The sequence below is a fragment of the Simochromis diagramma genome, unplaced genomic scaffold (assembly GCF_900408965.1).
Source record: "Simochromis diagramma unplaced genomic scaffold, fSimDia1.1 OVJJ01000739.1, whole genome shotgun sequence".
Classification (NCBI taxonomy): Eukaryota; Metazoa; Chordata; class Actinopteri; order Cichliformes; family Cichlidae; genus Simochromis; species Simochromis diagramma.
In genome coordinates this window covers 1-16452 of record NW_024387490.1, presented here as the reverse complement: position 1 = coordinate 16452, position 16452 = coordinate 1, and the positions used below count along the sequence as shown (strand labels likewise).

Here is a 16452-nt window from a genome sequence, read left to right as displayed (position 1 = left end):
GCAACCTGGAAATATCTAAGTAATTAGTCTTGGAGGAGATTCCATAGTCCTTTTCCAGTTGAGCAGCAGACATAAAAGTACCATTTTTAAAAAGATGTTTGACACATTCCACCCCAGCTCTATGCCATTCCCTAAAGGCTGTTCCCCCGAGGGCTGGGGGAAACAAGTGATTTCCATAGATGGGAGCAGATAGGAGGGCGTTTCTGTTTTTAAAGTGTGATCTGAATTGAGTCCAAATTTTCAAAGAATTAGATACCACCGGGTTGTTTGTGTAAAGATGTTTGCTCAAGGGTAGAGGAGCGCAGACCAGGGAGCGCAGGGACACTGGGCTAGAGACATACCTTTCCATATGAACCCATATTGGGGTTTCATCCTCATCTAACTCTTTGACCCAAAATAACAACTTATGTATATTAGCAGCAAAATAATAGTGCATATAGTTCGGCAGAGCCAGGCCTCCCGCTTCTTTCTGTCTCTCAAGAAACTCCCTTCTTATCCTGGGGACTGTTTTTTCCCCAAATAAAGGCAGACGTACATTTGTTCAATTCCTTAAAAAATGATTTAGGAATGAAAATCGGTATCGTCTGAAATAAATAGAGGAGCCGTGGCATTATATTCATTTTAACAGAATTTACCTTCCCTGCTAATGATAAGGGGAGCGATGCCCACCTTTCCATATCTAATTTTGCTTTGTCCAGTGCAACTTTAAAGTTATAGTCCAGTAAATCTTTATACTTACTAGTTACATTAACACCTAAATATGTGAATCTATCCTTATGTATTGCAAAGGGATAGGCCCGGAAAGAAAGTTTCCTCGCCTGTTTATTAATGGGGAAAAGAACACTTTTGTCTAAATTAATTTTATAGCCCGACACCCTCCCAAAATCTTTGATAATACCAAGGGCCACCGGGATACTAATGGCAGGGTTTGACAGGAAAAGGAGGAGATCGTCAGCATATAAGGACAGCCTATGGTTTTGTGTCCCCCTTTGTATCCCTACCAATTCAGCAGCCTGTCTCAGCATCATCGCAAGGGGTTCAATTGCCACATCAAAGAGCAGGGGTGACAAAGGGCACCCCTGTCTTGTTCCCCGGAATAGAGAGAAGGGTTCAGATATGATATTATTTGTTCTCACCATAGCCTGGGGGCTCGAATAAATTATTTTAATCCACGAGCAAAATGTTGGACCAAAGCCGAATCTCTCGAGGGCCATAAATAGATAGTAATACTCTATTCTATCGAAGGCTTTGTGGGCATCTAGGGATATCACAATCTCTGGCATAATGTTATCTTCAGCAGTATATACTACATTGAACAGACGGCGGAGATTGCTGGAGAGTTGTCTACCTGCAACAAACCCTGTCTGATCAGGATGTATTATCTTACTTATAACAAGCTCAATTCTAGCTGCCAGTACTTTGGTCAGTATTTTATAATCACATCCAAGTAAACTTACCAGGCGATATGACTCACATTTAAGTGGGTCCTTATTCTTCTTAAGGAGTACAGAGATCAAGGCCTGTGACATTGTTTGGGGCAGAGCTTTTTTATCAAGAACTTCCTTAAATACTCTGCAAAGCAAGGGAATCAGTGCGGGAGCAAATGTTCTATAAAACTCACTTGGGTACCCATCAGGGCCCGGCGCTTTTCCTGTCTTCATACTCCAAATTGCTTTGTCTATCTCCGTGGCAGATATGGGTCCCTCTAACCTATCTCTATCTGCTGCCTCTAGTGGTGGTATTTCAAGGTTTTCAAAAAAATTCTTCACTCGGTCCCTATCATTTATTTCTGAGGTATACAAGTCCTCATAAAAAGATTTAAATTGATTGTTAATCCCCTTCTGATCTATAATTTTATTACCCACATTATCTCCTATCTCTACTATCATACCAGCAGCTGCTGATTGTTTCAGCTGGTAGCTCAGGAGTTTACCGGCGCACTCACCATGCTCATAGAGATCTTGTCTTGACCTAAGATATGAATCCTCCTCGCGCTGACTTGTCAGAATGTCATATTCAGTCTGGAGCAAAATCCTTTTTCTATGTAGCTCCTCAGATGGAGTCATAGAATTTGCCCGATCAACTTCTTTTATTGCTTTCATTAATTCTGTGGTACGTTTCATTCTTCTTTTCCTTTCACCAGCACTGTATGAAATGATTTGTCCGCGTATATACGCTTTTAATGATTCCCATAAAGTGCCACTGCTCATATCAGGAGTATCATTAAGATCCAAGAAAAAAACTATTTGCGAATTGATGAATTCTTTAAAATCATCATCAGCCAACCATCTACTATTAAGACGCCACATCCTCTGAGGTGGTGTATAGTCAGGGAATTTAAGTTTCAGTGTGACCGGGCTATGGTCAGATAGTACTATACCAGGGTATTCTACATTCATTACCATTGGGGTCAATTTATTGTCTAACAAAAGATAATCAATTCTAGTATAAGTTTGGTGTGGCGGGGAATAAAAGGAGTACTGTCTGGTAGTCGGATTTGCATATCTCCATGGATCGAATATACCATATGTTTCACAAAAGGAGTTAACGCATTGAGCAGATTGACTTAGCACACTAGGTGTTGGGCTAGAGCGGTCCAGAGTTAAATCTAGGACACAATTCAAGTCTCCCCCAAAATCAAATTATGTGTGTCCAAATTAGGTAGTAACGAAAACAAATCCTTAAAAAATTGAACATTATCCCAATTGGGTGCGTATATATTTGCCAACACTACTGGCATATTGAATAATTTCCCAGCTACAATAACGTATCGACCATGTTTGTCTTTTATGGCAGTTGTTTCTATGAATTGTACATTCCTGTGTATAAGGATGGCCACTCCTCGACTCTTACTATCAAAATTTGAATGATAGATCTGGTTGAATCCCCCCCTACACAGTTTGAGGTGGTCCCTGTTTAACAAATGTGTCTCTTGCAAATATACTATCTCTGCTCCCTGGTCTCTTAAATATGAAAAGATCTTACTCCGTTTAGAAGTAGAGTTGAAAGTTAGGCAGATCTGGTCCTCCTTCATCCTTGGTCTTTTGTAGCGTTATTAAGCTGATAGGCAGGGGTTTATCTTTCCAAAGGAATTTAGAAATATATGAATCTAGAGATCTGAACCAATCTTGTGATTGTTTACTCGGGATCATTGAAAATAATTTATTTTTGGTAAGACCATAATTTTTATTGCAGCGACCCTTCCCATTAGTGATATGGATAGAGATTTCCAACTAACCAGATTGCCGTCTACTTTCTTTAGATGTGGGATGTGGTTTAATTTAGTTTAATCTGAAAGCTTAGGAGAAACATTAATATCTAGGTATTTAATATTTCAAGATTGCAGTGGGGTAGAAGACAGTCTCGGTCGTTGTGTCCTTGGGCAAGACACTTCACCCGTTGCCTACTGGTGGTGGTCAGAGGGCCCGGTGGCGCCAGTGTCCGGCAGCCTCGCCTCTGTCAGTGCGCCCCAGGGTGGCTGTGGCTACAATGTAGCTTGCCATCACCAGTGTGTGAATGTGTGCGTGAATGGGTGGATGACTGGATATGTAAAGCGCTTTGGGGTCCTTAGGGACTAGTAAAGCGGTATATAAATACAGGCCATTTACCATTTACCAAGAATAATTACAGAAGGAGCAATTAATCAGAAGAACTGTATTTTGACCAGTTTATTGAATAATCTGAAACTCTTGACAAAGAGTTTACCACATCATCTGCATAAAGACTGATCTTATGTTGTACATTCTTGCATTTTATGCTCTTAATTACTGTAGCCTTTCTAAATCCTGTTACTAGTCATTCGATAAAAACTGGAAACAGTGAAGGGGAGAGCAGGCATCCCTGTCTAGTGCCTGTCAGAAGACAGGAGCTCGAGGGTTGTTTGTCATTTTTTCTGACACAAGGTGTTGGGGAACTATATAATATTTTTAACCAGTTTATGAAAGAGTTTTCAAGACCAGATTTTGTGTAAAGTTGCAAATAAAACTTTCCAGTTAATCCTGTCAATTGCTTTTTTTTTTGCATCTAGAAACAATATTGTGGTTTCAATGTTTTTATTGCACGAGTAGTCTATTAAATAAAGTAATCTACATGTATTTGTTGATGAGTGCCTACCTTTTATGAAACTGGTTTGGTCAGAATTAATTAAAATACTAATACTACTACTACTACTAATAATAATAATAATAACTACTTTATATATAAAGCGCTTTTAAACAAAGTGCTGTACAGCTATTTGAAACTAAAAAGATGAATAAATAAAAGGGATAAATAGCAGTACAAGTAAAAACACAATACAAGTTATAAACAATAAGAATTTAAAAACTAAAAGACATAGAATTAAGACATGTGAGATAGGGTGAACAGATGTGTCTTCAACTTAGTTTTAAAAACCTCCACCGAGCATGCCTACCTAATATGTAGAGGTAGGTTGTTCCACAAGAATGGGGCATGAAATAAAAACAACCCAAGGTTTCTCTTCAGCACTGTAGCCAGGCTGACAAACAGTCAGAGCTATTTTGAGCCAACCATCCCTTTAACGTTAACTAGTAATGACTTCATGAACTTCTTCACAAATAAAATTTTTATCATTAGAGAAAAAATTACCAATAATCATGCCACAGATGTAATATTATCTACAGCTACTCTTAGTACCATTGATGTTAAGTTTTTCCAATTGATCTTTCTGAGTTAACTTCAATAATTACTTCCTCCAAACCATCAACATGTCTTTTAGACCCCATTCCTACAAAACTGCTCAAAGAAGTCGTGCCATTAATTAATTCTTTGATCTTAAATATGATCAACCTATCTCTAATAATCGGCTATGTACCACAGGCCTTCAAGCTAGCTGTAGTTAAACCTTTACTCAAAAAAACCATTGCTAGACCCAGCAGTCTTAGCTAATTATAGGCCAATCTCCAACCTTCCTTTCATATCAAAAATCCTTGAAAGAGTAGTTGTCAAACAGCTAACTGATCATCTGCAGAGGAATGGTTTATTTGAAAAGTTTCAGTCAGGTTTCAGAGCTCATCACAGCACAGAAACAGCTTTAGTGAAGGTTACAAATGATCTTCTTTTGGCCTCTGACAGTGGACTCATCTCTGTGCTTGTCCTGCTAGACCTCAGTGCAGCGTTCGATACTGTCGACCATAATATCCTATTAGAGCGATTAGAACATGCTGTAGGTATTACAGGTACTGCGCTGCAGTGGTTTGTATCATATCTATCTAATAGACTCCAATTTGTACATGTAAATGGAGAGTCCTCTTCACATAATGAGGTTAATTATGGAGTTCCACAGGGTTCAGTGCTAGGACCAATTCTGTTTACACTATACATGCTTCCCCTTGGCAGCATTATTAGAAGACATAGCATAAATTTTCACTGCTATGCTGATGACACCCAGCTCTATCTATCTATGAAGCCAGATAACACACACCAATTAGTTAAACTGCAGGAATATCTTAAAGACATAAAGACCTGGATGGCCACTAACTTTCTGCTTCTTAATTCAGATAAAACTGAGGTTATTGTACTCGGCCCTGAAAATCTTAGAAATATGGTATCTAACCAGATTCTTACTCTGGATGGCATTACCTTGGCCTCCAGTAACGCTGTGAGGAACCTTGGAGTCATTTTTGACCAGGACATGTCCTTCAACGCACATATTAAACAAATATGTAAGACTGCTTTCTTCCATTTGCGCAACATCTCTAAATTAGAAATATCCTGTCTCAGAGTGACGCTGAAAAACTAGTTCATGCATTTATTACTTCCAGGCTGGACTACTGCAATTTATTATTATCAGGATGTCCAAAAAACTCGCTGAAAAGCCTTCAGCTAATCCAAAATGCTGCAGCAAGAGTACTGACAGGGACTAGAAAGAGCGAGCATATTTCTCCTGTTTTGGCTTCCCTTCATTGGCTTCCTGTTAAATCCAGAATTGAATTCAAACTCCTGCTCCTCACATACAAGGTCTTAAATAATCAGGCCCCATCTTATCTTAATGACCTTGTAGTACCATATCACCCTATTAGAGCAATTTGCTCTCGCATTGCAGAACTACTTGTTGTTCCTAGAGTATTTAAAAGTAGAATGGGAGGGAGAGCCTTCAGTTTTCAGGCCCCTCTTCTGTGGAACCAGCTTCCAGTTTGGATTCGGTAGACAGACACTATCTCTACTTTTAAGATTAGGCTTCAAACTTTCCTTTTTGCAAAAGCATATAGTTAGGGCTGGACCAGGTGACCCTGAATCCTCCCTTAGTTATGCTGCAATAGACGTAGGCTGCCGGGGATTCCTATGATGCATTGAGTTTTTCCTTTCCAGTCATCTTTCTCACTCACTATATGTTAATAGACCTCTCTGCATTGAATCATATCTGTCTGGCTTTAAAGCCGGTCAGAGCGGGCACGCTCCGTTTTGCCTAACTTTTTTAAAATCCCGATAGCACTGCAACCACGTAAGCTAGCACAATATTTTTTTTTGCATATGAAACCGGAGGAGTTGTACATACATCTTATGCCATCAGCTTGTCCTAGGTCACAGTTTCCTTCCACATATAGCTTTGCAAAAACTGCATAAAAAGCACTTGCAGCAACAAAAACATAATATTCCAGAAACATGCTTTGCCAATCTGATCAGCTGTTTGTAACACTTCCTACGTCCATCAGCGCGAATTATCGCATGTCCGCCATGACCTGCCCGAGACCGGAAGTGATGTCATTGTGCGGAAATGTAGTTTTTTACCATTAGGGCCTTATGAGCCTATACTGGTGTTTTTAAAAGATATGCTTGACTTTATGACTTTCTGTGTCATTTCTGGGATGCTTAGGACTCATATTGCACTGCTGGAAATAGTTTATTTTGATGCATATGCTGTTTTTTTGCAAATTTGCATTATAATATTTATTTTAGTTTTTCCTGCAGTGTATAAAAATTGGTATATTTCAAAAATAAAACTATGAAGACACTCAAAATAAATTTCCTGTAGTGGGAAACTATTTTGTGCAACTTTTTTGTATTTACAGTTTTGAGGGATAAGCCTCTTAAATTTCTCTAACTAGAAATATATGTTAAAAAAAAAAAAAAAAGATTTTCAAATTTTTTATAGTTTATTGCACTTTTTTGCAATTTATGTAATTACTATGCACTTAATGCATACATATTATTAACATTTGGGCTATAATGGTTGTATTGATGTATATCAACTTGAAATGCTCCCAGAAATGGCACTACAGCATGTAAAAATATAACAAAAGCTCTGGCGGACTTGGTTCTATGGTAGGTCTTAAAGGGTTAATCTTTGTCTCTTTTCCACAGCATGTTTTTTATCCTGTCTTCCTTCTCTCACCCCAACCAGTCACAGCAGATGGCCGCCCCTCCCTGAGCCTGGTTCTGCCGGAGGTTTCTTCCTGTTAAAAGGGAGTTTTTCCTTCCCACTGTCGCCAAAGTGCTTACTCATAGGGGGGGTCATATGATTGTTGGGTTTTTCTCTGTATCTAAGAAGCGCCTTGAGGCGACTTTTGTTGTGATTTGGTACTATATAAATAAAATTTAATTGAATTGAAAAAGAAAAAGCACGCTCTCCAACTGTGTTTTTTCTGGCTCTAGGAACCTCTAGAAGGCCAGAGTCCTGAGATCGTAGAGCACAGGATGGAAAATAAAGGTGTAAAAGGTCGGAGAGGTAAGAAGGTGCCAATGTATTTAAAGCCTTGTAAGCAGCAGGACCTTTAAATCTGCTCGAACCTGACAAGGTAGTCAGTGAAGAGATCTCAGAACAGGGGTGATGTGCTCAAATTTCCCAGTTCTTGTTAAAATGCAAGCAGCTAAGCCCAGAAAGAAGAGCATTACAATAATCACTACGTGAGGACACAAATGCATGAACAAGAACCTCTGCCATGTCACTTGACAAAATTTGTCTGATTCTGGCTGTTCCTCAAATGATAAAAGGCAGTCTTTGTTATCTCTTTTACATGAGACTTGAAGGACAGCGCCATGTCGAACCACACGCCCAAGTTTTTTTTTTACCTTGTCCCTGAAATGTATGGCACTGTCATCAATTTTTAAGATGAAATTTTGGGACAAGTGCTGAGATTTTTGTGGTCCAATTACCATCAACTCTGTCTTATCAGTATTTAGGAGCAAGAAATTATCAGATAACCAGCCCCTAATTCCAGATACACAAGATTCTAGTTTAGAGACTTCAGCACAATTTCCAATGGTTAGAGGAACATAAAGATGCAGGTCATCCACGTAACAATGGAAAGTTACATTAAAACAGACCTTCCCAAAGTGTGGGGCCCGCCCCCTAGGGGGGGCGCAGAGCCATTGCTGGGGGGGCGCGGTATGAAAAGGGGGAAAAAAAACAATGCTTGGACACTGCTAGCTCAGGACGCCCACACAAACGCAAAGCAGGAGATGAAGCATCGCTGAATATGTTTCCAAACCAACTTCATTCTAAGCCAAAGACTAGAAAATATGGTGAAGCATATCTTCCCTTTGGTTTCACCTGCACAAGTGCCAAGGTAGGTCTCCCCTGCAAAATTGGTTTTCCCTTTAGTCGGGAGCACGCACTGGGCTTTTCAAATCACGGACAAACAGTATCCCACATTCTTGATTTTTAGTTCACAAACACTTCTTGTAATGAAAAACTACTCCTGACATTTTGGAGATGTTAGCTCTTTATACAGTAAAGTTACAGCGGGATACAAATAACATCAGGCTGATCCTGCCACGATTTGTTCCCTCGGTTCAAATCACGGACAAACAGTGTCTTACAGCTGTTTATGTTTTTAAACCAATTTTGCACAGAGAGGCATTTTTTGAAAAAGGTATTGATAGCAATGTTGAATATTATTACACAGGAAAAAAACAACTACACAGTGATGCCTCTGCCTTTCTAAATAGAGGGACAGTAACTGTGTGTGTATATATGTAAGCATGTAAAACCTGAAGATAGAGACAAAATACTGTTAATCTGAATATCTGCCATTCTGCAATTCATCTCATGTAAACAATAACGTGGCGCACAGCGTGACGTGAAAAAAGGCACATACGTAGCGTGACGAACTCTGTATTCCTCGTCCACACGTAAACGCAAAAAAGGAGTTTTAAAAAAGAAAAATCGCGTTTTCGGTGATTCGAAACGCCGTTTACATGTGGACGAAACAGCTGCGTTTTCAAAAATACCCATGTAGGTGTGGACGTAGCGTAAAAGAGTTAGTAGTTTATTTTCTTACTACCTGTAATTTTTTGCAGATTACTTGTATTTGCTTAATTGGTTACTAAATGTTTGAGGTGTGAAATAATCCGCAATGGAGCAAAATATGGGTGTGTGTGGTTGGAGGATGTGTTTGTGCGTGCGTGCGGGGGCACGAACATTTTTCTTGTAAAACAAAGGGGGGCCTAGCAAAAAAAGTTTGGGAACCACTGCATTAAAAGAACATAAAAGAACACCAAGAGGCAGCAGATACATAGAAAGCAGCAATGGTCAAAGTACGGAGCCCTGAGGGACCCCATGCCTCACTGCACAGGTCTTGGAGATATCATTATTAAAACTAACAGTCTGAGACCTCCCAGACAGGTAGGATCGCAGCCATGATAAAACATTTCCTGTAACTCCAATAAAATGTTCGAGCCTATACATTAAAATACAGTGATCCACAGTGTCAAATGCAGCACTTAGATCCAGCAGTACTAAAACTGAAGTGCGATTGTTGTCTGCATTTACCAGCAGATCATTTACCACTTTGACTAAAGCTATTTCTGTGGAGTGATTTGGTCTAAAAGCAGACTGAAATGGTTCCAACAGATTGTTTGTTGACAAATGCTCAGTGAGCTGCTTAAAAACCACTTTTTCAAAGACTTTAGACAAAAAAGACAGATGTGAGATGGGTCTATAATTTGCAACCATGTCAACGTCCAGTCCAGGTTTTTTCAAGATTGGCACTACCACAGCTGATTTAAAACATTCAGGGAAGACTCGGGTCATCAATGAAGTATTTAAAAGAAACAGAATGTAGGGTCCTAATACCGACCACAACTTCTTTATAACCCAGGCTGGTAGAGGATCCAAAGAATAGGTAGTACATTGAACTGCTTTTACAACCTTAGTTAATCCATACAGGGAAATAACCTTGAAGTCAGAGAACAGTTCATCAGCACCAACAGGCAAAGCAGCTGAGTAGTGTGACAAACAGCTTGAGGAGGGAGTAATCTAAGTCCTAAGTGCTTCAGCCCTGTCTCTGAAAAACATAAGAAAGTCATGAGCTGTCAAATTAGAACAGCAGAGAGTTGACTTACTCTCTGTAAGTTGCGACACTGTGTTGAATAAGAGTTTTGAGTTATGCCTATGATTCATGATGAGATTTGAGAAATAATTTGCTTTTGCTGCCGACCTCGCTGATTGAAAAAAAAAGACAATAAGTCCTTCCAAGCCTGGAGAAATACTTCTAGTCTGGAAGTTCTCCAGCGACGCTCCGCTTTTCTACAATTTCGTCTCAAATTCGAGAGCTCCTCATTTAGCCAGGGCATAGGGTTCCTTTTTTGACATTTTAACTTCTTTACAGGAGCAAAAGAGTCTAGTAGCTCAAGAAGTGTATTATTAAGGTTCGCTGTCAAGGTGTCTGCACATAACTCCTGGGTAAAAATGGGGTCCAACACATCAGGTAGATGTAATTTAACTCCAAGCAATGCTTCGGGGCTAATATGACGAGATAATCTCAGGGGCAAGTTTCCCCTCTCAGAAGCTGGAGGTTTAGGGATTAAAATATCAAATAAAATTGCTGAGTGGTCTAAAATAGGTAAAACACAATTTTTAGTTATCGATACATTCAGTCCGTAACCCAAGACAAGGTCTAGGGTGTGGCCCTTACGTGTTAGCCCAGACACAAATTGTGTGAAGTTTAAGGAATCAATTACATTTAAGAAATCTTTGATGAGGGGTTTATCCTCACAACACAGATGAATATTAAAGTCCCCCACTATAAGAATCCTTTCATAGTGAGCGATAAAACATGTCAAGAAGTCTGAAAATTCCGGAATAAACAAGTCATTATATTTAGGTGGACGATAGATGACTATAATTAGAACCACGGGGCAGCTGGTACTCAAATGAGGTAAAAACACCAGGACTTTGTTTGCATTTAAAACAGTCTTTGATGATAGAGGCTACCCCACCCCCCTCTCCCAGACAACCTGGGGGAGCTGAAGAAGCTGGCATCGAAAGGGGCAGAGTTCCAGCAAGGGTGCCACTTCACCAGTGCACAGCCATGTCTCAGTTAGGAGCATGACATCCAGCTTATGAGTATTGAAAAAGTCCCGAAGTACATAAGTTTTATTTGATACAGATCTTGCATTTAAGAGAGCTAATTTAACTCTCTGTCCATCAGTGGATCATCGCCAGACCTGACCCACATCTGGTTGACATACACCCTGCTATGACACCAGTCAGTCAGAAGTGCCATATTGATGCCAGATCCGGGCCAGGCCTGTTTTCTATGACCCTGGGCCACATAAGCCAAACCACAATCGAGCCAGATATGGCATGCCATCCAATAAACAGTGCTATCTATGCCAGGCCTGGCCCATATCTAGAGGGCATACCACTTAACATACCAGAAGTCAGCCAGCAGTGCCAGCTTGACACCAGATCCAGGCCAGACCTGCATGCTATGTAGGTTGAAGATTATTTTGAATTCCACATTAATAAGGGATGTTGGACAATACCTTGAGGGAAATAAAGGATCATTACCTGATAATAGGAGACTGATATTGGCAGAAATCATATTTGGTGATAGTCTGCAATTTTCCTTGATTTTCTGCAACATTCTGTGAAATACAGGTGCCAGAATTGTCTTTGTGGAATTCTACTGGAAAGCAATCTGGACCTGGAGCCTTATTATTGGGTATACTTATCAGGGCTGTATCTTGTATCCTGTGCCATTGCTTGACTGTCTAGTAATTTTGGAAGAGTTACATTGTCACATAGGGTCCACCTGGAGTGAGAGTTAAACTTATTATTATAATATTATTATAATATTAAACTTGTCATGTTTCACTAGTTGTGTAATGCAAAGTGAAATTCATGTGTTAGTGATAAGCTTAGAGTGAGTTTTCTGTGTCACAAAAGTGGCTCTCCGTTTCTTGGTTAAATAACTGTGAATATGTTGCAAGTCTCTCTCTGTTCAAGATCCACTGAAAGCATCATGATGGATTATTTTATTCACAACATGGTTTTAGATGTAATTTACATTACCTGCTGGGGGAATGTGTTTTTGTGTGTGCAAGTTGTTTAACCACAGAATACTGCACAAACCACATCACATTGTGATGGTGATGTGCATGTATTATTCTGAGGATGCGGTATGTTGTTGTTTTACTTGATTCTAATTTGCTGCTAACTCTTGAACACTGCTGCTACTGCAGCTACCAGAAAATATTAAAAAAATAAGTTGGTCAGGCTATCACCAAGAATTCAGTCAATAAAATTAATGTCAGTTTGATCTTCCAACAAATTAAAACACTTTAAAAAATTAAATTCATTATACTATGGGCCAGCAAATTTTAATGTTTAAAATTTAAGAGTTCTAGTGTGTAACATTATGTCAGAAATAAACAGCAGCACTGAAAGCACACTCAGCAATAACATTAACTGGGATTAAAATGTGCATTTTCCACCCAATCTGCTAAATTGTAAATTCATGATTTTCGGCAGCATTAATTTCTTCTCTTATTTACAACAATGCCGATTTTATTATTACATTTTCTTCACCGATTATTATTGTTATCCTGATAACTATATGGCACACAGGAATCACCGTATGTTGAAAGAAGAGTGACGTAATGCATGGAATGCCCAATTTTATATGAATGCACCTGATGTTGCCTTAAAAGAGAAAGTTGATAAGCATCTCTGGGATAACCATTTTCTCCAAGTAAGGTTTAAAGTTTTGTCGAACCAGCTAACGCAAAGTAAGTTATATTGAGCTCTCTTAGTATTATACAAGAGTGCCTGGAGTTTTCTGACTATAGAACCATCATATATTTACTCTTGATTTAAAATCCATTGTGATGGATAGCAGAGATTTAACTACAAAATGTGTCTTTATCCAATAGTCTTTACGAATTAATTTGTGTTTTGAGTGGCAGACACTGAATCCTCAAAAAAAAAAAAAAGAACGAAATCATTAGATAAGAAACATTGTTACGTTAGGCTACTTATTACAAACACTCCTACCATTAAAGTAAAAAACACCACAGCACACATCTATCTCTTCATCCATCATCTCTATTTTTCCTTCTTGAGTATTCTGTAGCAATGACGCCTCTTGAAGATTTAAAAAGGCCAGACTACCTGACTAGATAGCAGTACGCAGAATGCCAAAGCTTAGTAAGTAAGTGCACTGTTTGTCCTACAAAACTGTTATGTTTCACAGTTGTGGCTTGTACTTAGAACTGTGATTTCTAAGTATGAGTTCTAATGATACATAGTTAATCAGGTTATCTTTGAATTAAGAAAAAAATAAGCTGCATTTTAGAGTCGGCACAATTTTCACATCATAGTCATCTCGGCACAACTAAAACATGACGACTGAGCGCAGAGGTTCAACTACACATCTTGGACTCTCCAGTAAACAAAAAAGCTGCTTCACTCAATACTCAATACAATACTGCTGACATCACCACCCACTCACTCAAACACTCTAATGACCTCAGAGTCTGCAGTTTGTAGTCTGGACTCTTCTTAAGATCACACAGCTGCTTCACTACTGAATCCTGCAGCTTGTTGTTACTCAGTTCCAGAACTCTCATTTTGGAGGGTTGGGACTTCAGTGCTGCTGCCAGATGACCACAGCTAATCTCTGATAGACCACAGTCGTTCAATCTGTATAAAGAATGGAAGATGTAAGTCTATTAGATAAAGTGTGTGCTTGAAATCATTCAGTGTTTCATTCAAGTTTAGAAAACGGAAACTCCAAAGAGCTGAAGCTAACAGGAAGCAGATTCAAACAAACACAACAAGAGAAAATTGTAAGAAAAAAACTGAATATTTCACATTAAAAGTCCTACATTTCTAACAAGAGTATTTTAAAAGCAGTGTCATTGATGATCATCTTCTGTTCATTAATCATCTGTGGGGCGATTGTGGCTCAAGAGTTGGGAGTTTGGCTTGTAGCTCAATGGTGTTTGGCTTGTAGCTCAAGAGTTGGGAGTTCGAAATGGAATCAGAAGGTTGCCGGTTCCAGCCCTGGCTCAGACAGTCTCGGTCGTTGTGTCCTTGGGCAAGACACTTCACCTACCGCCTACTGGTTTTGGCCAGAAGGGCCGATGGTGCGATTTGGCAGCCTCACTTCTGTCAGTCTGCCCCAGGGCGGCTGTGGCTACAACTGTAGCTTGCCTCGACCAGTGTGTGAGGATGACTGGGTGTGTAAAGCGCTTTGGGGTCCCTAGGGGGGACTAGTAAAAGCGCTATACAAATACAGGCCCTTTACCAGTTACCATTAAAACTTTGGTTTTCTATATGTGAGTGTTAATTATGTACAAAAGACTGAGTGCAAAGTGGAAGCAAGAAGGATGAAAGAGAGATGGTACAAGAGCATCAAGAATCTGGCCCACAACATTTGTGCTCACGTCCAAGTGTTCTAAAAGCACTCTGATGAAAACATGAGGCTCAATTCTTGATTTGGAACTAACAGGTCTCAGAGAAGCCAGATAAACAAGATCCTGTCCCACCAGGTCTGCTCCTCCCCACAGGGTTGTTGCTATCGTCCTTATAATTAATCTTATATGCAAATGTGTAATCTGCCTGTTTTCTTCATCCTCCATCTGTCTTTTCTCTTCTTCAGTGTTCTGCAGCCATGGAGCCTCTCAGATCTATTAATACCCATACCTGACCAGCTAGCATTACCCATCATTCCATGCAGCACTGTCAGTTTGTAACTGTGCAACAATTCCTGCTCCAAACTTTTTGTGTTTCACAGATTGCTGTGTGCCTTGACCTTTGACCTGCTAAATACAGACAGCTGTGGATAATTCGTTGTTGTGTCTGATACTTAAAACGCTACACAGGTAATGAGGTTCCCCTCTCTCTGAATTAGGAAAGGTCGGCAGGCTGCTTGTTGGCCGTGGGCCATACGTTGTGTATCACTGTTTGAAATGTGACCATTGTTCTGCTACAGTCAATGGATTAAACCAGAGAAGAAAACAGACTTTACCATGACGATCCTCAGTGTGGATCACTATAATATAAGCCTTATATCTGCAGTTTAGTATCAGCCCAAGTTTCACATCATATTCATCTCAGCACAACTAAAACATGGTGACTGACCTTAGCGTTGAGAGTTGACACTCTTTACTCTTCAGAAAATCACACAGCTGCATCACTCCTGAATCCTGCAGCTTGTTGTTACTCAGTTCCAGAACTCTCATTTTGGAGGGTTGGGACACCAGTGCTGCTGCCAGATGACCACAGCTGATCTCTGATAGACCACAGTTGTTCAATCTGTATCAAGAATGGAAGATGTAAGTCTATTAGATAAAGTGTGTGCTTGAAATCATTCAGTGTTTCATTCAAGTTTAGAAAACGGAAACTCCAAAGAGCTGAAGCTAACAGGAAGCAGATTCAAACAAACACAACAAGAGAAAATTGTAAGAAAAAAAACTGAATATTTCACATTAAAAGTCCTACATTTCTAACAAGAGTATTTTAAAAGCAGTGTCATTGATGATCATCTTCTGTTCATTAATCATCTGTGGGGCGATTGTAGCTCAACAGTTGGGAGTTTGGCTTGTAGCTCAAGAGTTGGGAGTTCGCCTTGTAATCGGAAGGTTGCTGGTTCCAGCCCTGGCTCGGACAGTCTCGGTCGTTGTGTCCTTGGACAAGACACTTCACCTACCGCCTACTGGTGTTGGCCAGAAGGGCCGATGGCGCGATTTGGCAGCCTCACTTCTGTCAGTCTGCCCCAGGGCGGCTGTGGCTACAACTGTAGCTTGCCTCCACCAGTGTGTGAGGATGACTGGGTGTGTAAAGCGCTTTGGGGTCCCTAGGGGGGACTAGTAAAAGCGCTATACAAATACAGGCCCTTTACCAGTTACCATTAAAACTTTGGTTTTCTATATGTGAGTGTTAATTATGCACAAAAGACTGAGTGCAAAGTGGGAGCATAAAGAATGAAAGAGAGATGGTACAAGAGCATCAAGAATCTGGCCCACAACATCTGTGCTCACGTCCAAGTGTTCTAAAAGCACTCTGATGAAAACATGAGGCTCGATTCTTGATTTGGAACTAACAGGTCTCAGAGAAGCCAGATAAACAAGATCCTGTCCCACCAGGTCTGCTCCTCCCCACAGGGTTGTTGCTATCATCATTATAATTAATCTTATATGCAAATGTGTAATCTGCCTGTTTTCTTCGCCATGCGGCGCATCTGTCATTTTTTCCTTCTTACAAGT

General features: G+C 39.9%; 1 long non-coding RNA gene across 1 annotated transcript; it reads right to left on the bottom strand.

The window, feature by feature from the left end:
- Nucleotides 1–6376: 6376 nt before the first annotated feature.
- On the bottom strand, nucleotides 6377–15895 carry LOC120724565. The gene is made up of 3 exons (XR_005693956.1): nucleotides 15329–15895; nucleotides 13703–13885; nucleotides 6377–6387 (listed from the first exon to the last, which is right to left on the bottom strand). It is a non-coding gene; the product is annotated as an uncharacterized LOC120724565 (long non-coding RNA).
- Nucleotides 15896–16452: the final 557 nt, after the last annotated feature.